Here is an 8,962-nt window from a genome sequence, read left to right as displayed (position 1 = left end):
AAAATTACTAAGGTATAAAAATAAGTATGATTGCTATCAGAAAATATTGCCTTAATAAAATTAACATAAGTGAAGTAACAATTTTACTTAATATAGATTGTATCTCATATTCATCAATACTATTTTAAGATAATATAGTCTTCATTTTATGCATCTGGGATTAGATGACATGCTGAATTTCAGTACCTGAAATAATAACTAGAGATGTTAGATGACTGGGAGGAAACTGGATTTGATTTTTATACTTATTGTGTTTTTATAATACTAATATTAAATCAATTGGTTACTACACTAAAGCTTTTTGAATCACTTTTTTTCAAATTTTAAAATCTTATGCTACCTCTTATACTACATAGCAAGGCATTATTCAACAGATTCTTAATTTGTTAAATTGTTCTTTGTTAATGACAATGATGTGTAAGAATATTAAAATCATCAATATACTCACCAAATAACTACAATGTTTTTAATATGTTGAAGGAATTTTTATATTCTGCATCTGTTAGAAAAATATCTTAATGTTCATTAGACACAGCCCTGGAAGGAATTAGGGTAATTTTTTTCTTTGAGCTTAGAGATGGGTGAGTCCTTCAGTAACATTTAGAATTTCTTTTTAACATGAGCATTCTTGAATCTCGACAGTCCTGACCCATGAAACAATCGAAAAGGGTCTGAGAAACCACCTAAGGAGAGAATGGGGAACAAGAAACACAAAGAATGGACAGCAAGACAAAAAAAAAAAAAAAAAAAAACAAAACAAAACAACAACAAAAAACCTGATCAAGCTGACAAATTTTGTTTTTCCCAGGCAGGTTTTATACCAATAGAAACAGGAAATGGGGAGTGAAAATGATGCGAAATCACTTTGTTTCTGGGGGAAAGCACCTGTTCCCCAAAGCAGGATATTGACTAGGTAAAAAAAGTTCAGCAGGAGGAACAAAACAGAGTGGGTTGCTAAGTACCTGTCCACAAGATCTATAGCTATTTGTTCTTAACTGGGACTAGTACTTTCCTATACAGGCCTCAACTTTTCCCACAGAAATCTCAACTAAGATAGGACTTTTCCACTAAGGCCAAAACTTTGTTAGTAAGGACTTCTGGCTGACAAGGCAGTTAACTTCACCCACAGTCATTCCCAACACTTGACTATAAATACTGCACCTGGAAATTAAAAATAATATTTGTTTGCATGAGATGCAAGCATGAACATGTCTTGATTGGATTAACAACTTTTGGATTAGAATGGCTAGAAGATAAATACAACAAGACAAATTAAAATTAAGTTAACTATTGGGTAAGTAAACCTAATTAATATGCTTTATTGGCAAAACCAGAAACTAATATTGAGAAAACCAGCAAAGTTTCAACATTAAGGTCAAAAGAGCTATGAAACAAAAAACCTTTTTAAAAGTAGGGATGTGAAAATTTTAATTTCTCATTTGTTTAATGTTGCATGAGACTGTAGAAAAAATAGTGACAATGGGATAGAAGTCAACATAAGATTCAAAGTCACACAAAACATTAAAATAGACAGCATTTGCTAAATAAAAGTGTAATTTCAAAACTTAGTGAAATATTTATTAATAAAAAACTATTTGAAAGCATGTGGCAATGAGCAGACTAAAGCCCACACTAAAACGTTAGCTTATCTTTGGTGTTATTAATAGTATGCCAAAATTGGAATGCCTTCTTTTGAGACACGGATGCATTTAATGAAATCATATTCTCTCTAAAATTTTCATAACATCAACACTGCTGACAAGTATGAAGAAAGCAATGACTTGACTAGCTATTGATGCTGCAGTAAGTTTGTATTTTATTTTAATTTATTTACATTCCAAATATCCCACCTCCTGATCCCACTTCCTACAGTTCTTCAACCCATTCATCTTCCCCATTTCCTCTGAGAGGGTGTTCCACAAGACACCCACCCCATCTCACCTCAACATATCCCACACCAGCATCCCTGATGCATCAAGTCTCTCCAGGATTCAGTCTATCCTTTCCCACTGGGGTGGAAAAAGCAATACTCTGCTACATATGTGCCAGGGGCCATGGACTAGCCCAAGTATGCTCTTTGTCTGGTGGCTTAGTCTCTCAGATCTTCCTGGGAGTTTGGGTTAATTGACACTCTTGGTAATCCTATGGGGTTGTCATCTTCTTCAGTTCTTTCAAACTTTTCTCTAACTCTTCTGTATGCGTCCAATGATTAACTATAATTATCTGCATGTGTCTCAGTCAGTTGTTTTTAGAGACACTAGGGGCCCTGTCTATTAACTGGAAGTGGTCTTTCCAGGTTCCATCTCTGCACTGTTGGGCATTTCGGCTAAGATCACCACCCAGTTCCGGGAGCCTCTCACATCCCAGCTCTCTGGGACTTTCTAGAGTTCCTAAGAGCTCCCCACCACCAGATTACACGTCTGGTACATGGATCAGACCGCCTGAAATTGGAATCATGGATGATTTCAACTTACAAAGAATGTGTAGAGAAACAAATGTTTTCTCTGGAAGAGTACTGGCTATCACTCCTAACCACTGAGCAATCTCTCCAATTCAAGAATATTATTTCTTTAAGACAAGATGTCTTTTCTTGAAGTACTTATATTGGAAATTATAGATAAAATCTTTTGTAACATGATGCTAATTGTCTGAGAATATCTGTACCTTAAATACTAGAATAATTTAAAATGTTAACTGTCACTAAACAACATTAATAACTATTTTTCATTTCATTTTTCATGCAGGTTATTGTAGACTAAATAAATAGTCTGATGTTATGCTGGGCATGGTTGTGCACGCCTTTATTCCCAGCACATGGGAGGCAGAGGCAGGTGGATTTCTGAGATCAAGGCCAGCCTGGTCTACAAAGTGAGTTCCAGGACAGCCAGAGCTATAGAGTGAAACTCTGTCTCACAAAACCATAATAAATAAATAAATAAATAAATAAATAAATAAATAAATAAATAAATAAATAAAAATTAAAAAAATAAAAAAGAAGTCTGATTTTATTGTGTGAATTGATGCATTTAAAATTAATGCAAAATATAACATATGATTATTCTCACAATGAAGATATCCATAAGATACCTTATGTGATAAAATGTTTTAGCAGTGAACTATATTTTAACAGAGAGATCATTGAAAAGCCCTTAACTTGTGTCCTTTATTATCTGAAATAGGGTGTATTATGTGTATGTATGTATATATGTATGTATGCATTGTATGTGTGTGTCTTTCTGTGAGTGTATTTGAACTTTGTGAGGGTGCGAAGAGAAAGCGTTATGAACCAAGCAGTCCAGGAAGATTAGGTTGGGGTGTCTCCTCTGGAGTTATACACCCCAGGATTTGGCTATATTTGAAGCCAGCAAACTCTAACAATAGTATTGCTAATATCCCCTTCTAAATTTGAATCATATCCCTACACCCATTGCCCAAATTGTTGCTGTATGAACAATATGGATGCTGTAAATTCAAACTCTGCCCTTGTCATTCAATAGCAATCTCAGTTAACTACTAAGACATCTCTTTAAATACTCTTTTGTGAACACAGACAAATAATAAAATTCTTCTAGTTTTAGAGCTTTATGATAGCTATGAATTTCAACAAGATATCATAAGGACCTATTAATGATTAGAGGTTTGGCAAAGGTAAGTGCTTGATCATGGACCATTTTCCACTTTGGTTAATGCTTCACATGTTGAATTATACCATATCAGAATATACATGAATATTTGTCTCAAGCATTACACAGAATAAGAACATAAACAGAATAGGAAAGTGAATCGAAGATAGTTTTGACATTACTAATTAATTTACAAAATTATTTTTAAAATGGAATTTAAAATGAGAGATAGTAATTGTTAGTGAAGTTGTTAAAAAACGAAATTTTTGTGGAGAAAATAATTTTCTACACTAGATCTTTAGGCTAGTCTGTTCCAATAGGGGAAAGTAACTGGTATTGGTAAGACATAATTTTTATTTCCAGTATTCAGTAGGCTAATGCAGCAAAATCATACTTTCCAAGGAAATTTGAGCTATGTAGTGAGATCCTATGGCTTAATAAGTGTTCTATTAATACAAGATACCATCACCAGGAAAATATTGTAAACTGAAACCATTTAATCATGACTTGCTTACAGTTTCAGAGAATTAGTTCATTCTTACTGTGGTGGGAGTGCAGTAGCATGTAGACAGACATGTTAATTGAACAGTAGCGAGAGAATCTTCAGGTAGAAAGAAGAGAGAAACTCTGGTCTTGTAATGTACATTTTGAAATATCAAAATAATACCCATTGTCAATACTTCCAAAAATGTTATACCCATTTCAACAAGGTCATACTTATTCCAACAAGGCCATACCTGCTTACTCTTTCAATTATGTTACTCAGTACTTATTCAAATATATGAACCTTATGGGGGCCATCCTTATTCACACTGTTTCTAAATACTTTCTTTTTAATTGGACACTTTACTTATTTGCATTTCAAATGTTATCTCCATTCCATGTTTTCCATCTACAACACCTATATCCCATCTCCCCTTTCCCTGATTTTATGAGGGTGATCCTCCAACCTCCAACCCACTCCTACCTCACCGCTCTAGCATTAGGCATAGAGTGTGGAATAACCACGATACAACTCATGAACTACATGAACTTCAGGAGGAAGTAAGACCAAAGAGTGGATGCTTCCATCCTAATTAAACGGGGAACAAAATAATCAAGGGACGTAGATGATGGGAGGGAATTGTGAAGAAGAGAAGAGGGGGGGCAAAAAAGAGGGGAAGAATCAGGAATGGGAGAAGACAGGAGAGTTGTTCAGAGGGTAAGGACATTGAACAGGGGTGTATAGCAACTGGGGGATGAGGAACTGGTGGTAAAAAACAGAAAGTCCCAGATGCTAAGAAAGCAAGAGCTTCCCAGGACTCCAGAAGGATGGCATTAGCTAAAATACTACCACAAAGGGGACGGGAAAACCTGTCGAGACTAAATATATTATTTAAAGAGAGATAATGAAGTATTCTCTCCCTCTTTCTCTGTTTCTGTCTGTCTGTCTCTGTCTCTGTCTCTGTCTCTCCCTCTCCTTTCCTTCATCTCTCCCTCCATCCCTCCCCCTCGGTTGTGTGGTTTGGTATGGTGGTGGTTGTGGTGGTGGAGATTGTGTGTGTGTGTGTGTGTGTGTGTGTGTGTGTGTGTGTTTGTTTGCATGTGAACACACACATGCCTGTGAAGAAATGCCATGGTGTGCATGTATAGCTCAGATGACATCAGATGTCACTTTTATTTCTCTACAATATAGGACATAAGAGTCAAACTCAGGCTGTCAGGGTTGGCAGGAAACACTTTACCAGTTGAACCATCTCTACTGCCCATAACATAAAGGTCTATATCTAGTTTTGTTTAGTCTATGTATAGTTTAGCTGACTATGGATTTACTTTCTTGGTGTATCCTGGCATAAAGACATTCTTCATATTTCTTTATACTTTATACTTTAGCAAGTAGTATAGTAGTGATGTTACTTTCAGAAATGTACTATGGTTATTTAAAGTATTACTATTAAAGAAAAAAGAGATAAATGGTATATGAAAACTTTATCCTGACAATGTTTCTGCATATATAAAAATAATCTAAAACAAAAATTGAAGATTAAATAATTAAGCTTGAGATATTCTTTCCTTTTATGAATATTCAGTAGGGACGTATAATTTAGGAGAAATAACAGATGTTTCAAGCCTTTGTTTCATAAGGCTTCTGCTACTCTGAAAATGTTTATGCAAACTAAAACGCCCAAAATAAAAATCAGTAAAGAAAATTGTATTTGAACACTGACATTCTTATTATGAACCACACATATGTAAAAAAATTAAAATAGTAACATAGATATTTATCTTGCTAACATTTAAAATATTGAGTAATGAAGTATTTGTGCATATTTTACTGTCTTGAAAAAGAATCTCAACAATTACTTTAGGCTTTTTTTTTTAACTCAAAGGTCTTCCAATTATGGCTGTAGCTATGAGTATTAACTACCATACCAGCAAGAATTGTTTTAGATATTTACAAGAAAACTATTAGCTGGGATATAGGTATCTGCACCATAGATTTTGTAAGAAAAAGAAGAATAAAATATTAATAAAATAGAATATGTTAAAAAAATTCAGTTTTGTTGCACATTTCCTGAACAGAAAAAAAAATATCATGATTTATATACCATATATCCAGGATTATGTGCATAAGCTTATGTGTATTTGTGTGTGTGTGTCCGCACACACATGCACATGCACACACTTGTACACGTATCTAACTTATTTCTAAACCTATAGCTTACTATAACTCTTCAAAATAAAATATGTTAACTCACAAAATGTCATGTTTACATGATATTAGTTCAATTTTTAGGGTAGAAACCTAGATGTCAGAAAAGTTAGTATTTTTTTATTTTTATATTATGAAGATAGTTGTATACCCCTGTGTATGTTTTACTTTTTCCCTTTAACATAGAAATGAATAATGGTTTGAAAATTTGGTACTCTTTTTCAAACTTTTTGTTTGATCTTCCTGAGTTTTAAATCATGCACCCAGTCCCACTTATCTCCTCATCACCTTGTATTCCGCTTCCATCATTGCAACCACCCCACCAGAATAAGAATCTCATCCTGGAATTTATAATGTCACAGTGTATATCCCACAGTGTGCACTTTTATCTACACTTCTTTGTTTCCAAGTTGTTCATTTTAATGAGTCTTAAGAGCTCTCTGCCTTAAACTATACTATCAGTACTAATGCATAACTGTAACTCCTCTCAGATATCCTGTTGTTGCCCTTTTTTATGGAGATCCTGTAGTATGGGATCTGTAGGGTGGCCATTTTAATCTACTTCAGCAGTTCACCAATGGGGGTCAATGTTGTGGTGGGGCAATTCAAACCCCAGGATCTGGGCCTGAGAGAGATCTGACTAATCAGACCACCAGCTCTGCCACACTACCACCATCTGGGAGAGATTTCCTGCCCTTCCCAAGCTTCCCTTTCCAAAGTTGCAGCCAAAAAGGGGAAGAAACAACTTTCATGCTACCATACCCTCAGTGCTCTCTCATTTGTGCCCCTGCCATCAAAGCCAGCTTTACTGTGCTTCCCAGACAAGGTAGAGGGGTCATACTCTACAGTGCTACAGCAGGTAAGGGATGGAGCCAGGTCTCTAATTCTCACTCCCTCTGAGCATGCTCACCAGTAACCCCCCAAACCAGGGCCAACTCCCTCCCTGCTGCTCAGATGAGGTGCATGGCCTAATCTCCCAAGTGCTGCAAGAGGTGATTGTGCTCATGGCCCCATCAGGGACAGCTCTCTTGCCAAGGGTGGTGAGGGCAGAAGGGATGGAAAGGGTCTCTCCTTTGTCCAAACCACTGCACATCAAACAAGAGGCAGGACCAGGTACCCATGCCCATGCCCACCAGGCAGCTCATCAGAAAGCCCCAAATCTAGGGCCAGCTCTACTCTGCTGCTCAATCAAGGAAGGCTGTCACTAGAGGCAGGTTTTGAGATCATATATGCTCATGTCTGGCCAGTGTGTAGACAGCCTCTTTTTGCTGCCTATGGATGAAAATTTATAGCTCTTGGCTTCATCTCCGGCTCTAACAAAAATCTTCCTGAAAACTACCATGATTCTTGGCAAGACAATAATGAAATTAAGCTCTGAAACTGTAAGTCAGCCCCAGCAACGTTCTTTGCTTTATAGGAATTACTGTGGTCATAGTGTCTCTTCATAACAACAAAACTGAAATTTCGACACCTTCCATCCTTACCCTCCAATTCATTCTCTAAATTTCTTTCTCACATTCACATTTTATTTTATACTCTATGATAATGATTAAAACGTCCAGGTAATAGTAAATAAACAGTAAATTACTAAGATTTCTTTTTGTGAATCTATTCAACATTTTATCATTTTTATCATAAATGTAACACTGTTCTTGTTTCGAATACAAATAAAATCTCAAAGAAAAATGAATTGTAATAAGAGGATATTAGTCAAAGACGTACAGATTTCCTAAGATACAATCCACAGAACTCAACAAATTTAACAACAAGAAAGGTACAAGTGAGAATGCTTCAATCACACTTGTAAGGGAGAAGAAAGGAATCACACAAGGCAGAGAGAGAGAAAGAGAGAGAGAGAGAGAGAGAGAGAGAGAGAGAGAGAGAGAGAGAGAGAGAGAGAGAGAGAGAGAGAGAGAGAGAGAGAGAGAGGGAGGGAGAACTAGGTGGGAGATGGGAGGGGGAGGAAAAAAATGAACACATTCAGGTATGGGAAGGCAGGAGAGAGGCCGTGAGGGTTAGCAGCTCTCCCAAGTCTGCCTGCCCAGAGCATAGGAGGAACTCTGGCCAGATGTGGGCTATCCTTCCTACCCTTCCTTCCCCTGCCCTCATTAGTTTCCACATATTTGGTGCTAAATTTTCATTTTTTATGAAGTCTATGACAATCCTAGAACTAAGGTATCACAAAACTGGTTCATCCTTGTTTTCTGCAATGATCACTTTTCATACTATTAAAAGAGCTGGAGTCCTATTCATCCCTCCATGTTAAAATTAACTAGGTCCTAAGATTGCTGTTTTTACTGACTGCATGTGCTGCTGTTCCCAGTCCATGTCTCCATTCAGAGATCAAAAACCAGCAGCAGCCTTATGACTTGACTAGGACAATTGAGAATCCTGAAATGGGTTATTGGGCCCAACTGGCTAATAAAGAAAAACCACTTGGGATGTCATGATTTCCATATTTAACGTTTGATCTGTGCAGGCTGGCTGATAACTCATGGCCTGACTCCCAACAGACTTTACAACATTCATACACTAAGTAGACTTAGGGAGAATTTTGTATATGTCTGGGGAAAAGAGAACTGTGGCATATGGGGAACCAGAACAATTCTATTATGCTTTTTGGGATTGTGAAACATCGGGATAGAAG

This window comes from Mus musculus, chromosome Y (assembly GCF_000001635.26).
Source record: "Mus musculus strain C57BL/6J chromosome Y, GRCm38.p6 C57BL/6J".
NCBI lineage: Eukaryota > Metazoa > Chordata > Mammalia > Rodentia > Muridae > Mus > Mus musculus.
This window is presented reverse-complemented; position numbering follows the sequence as displayed.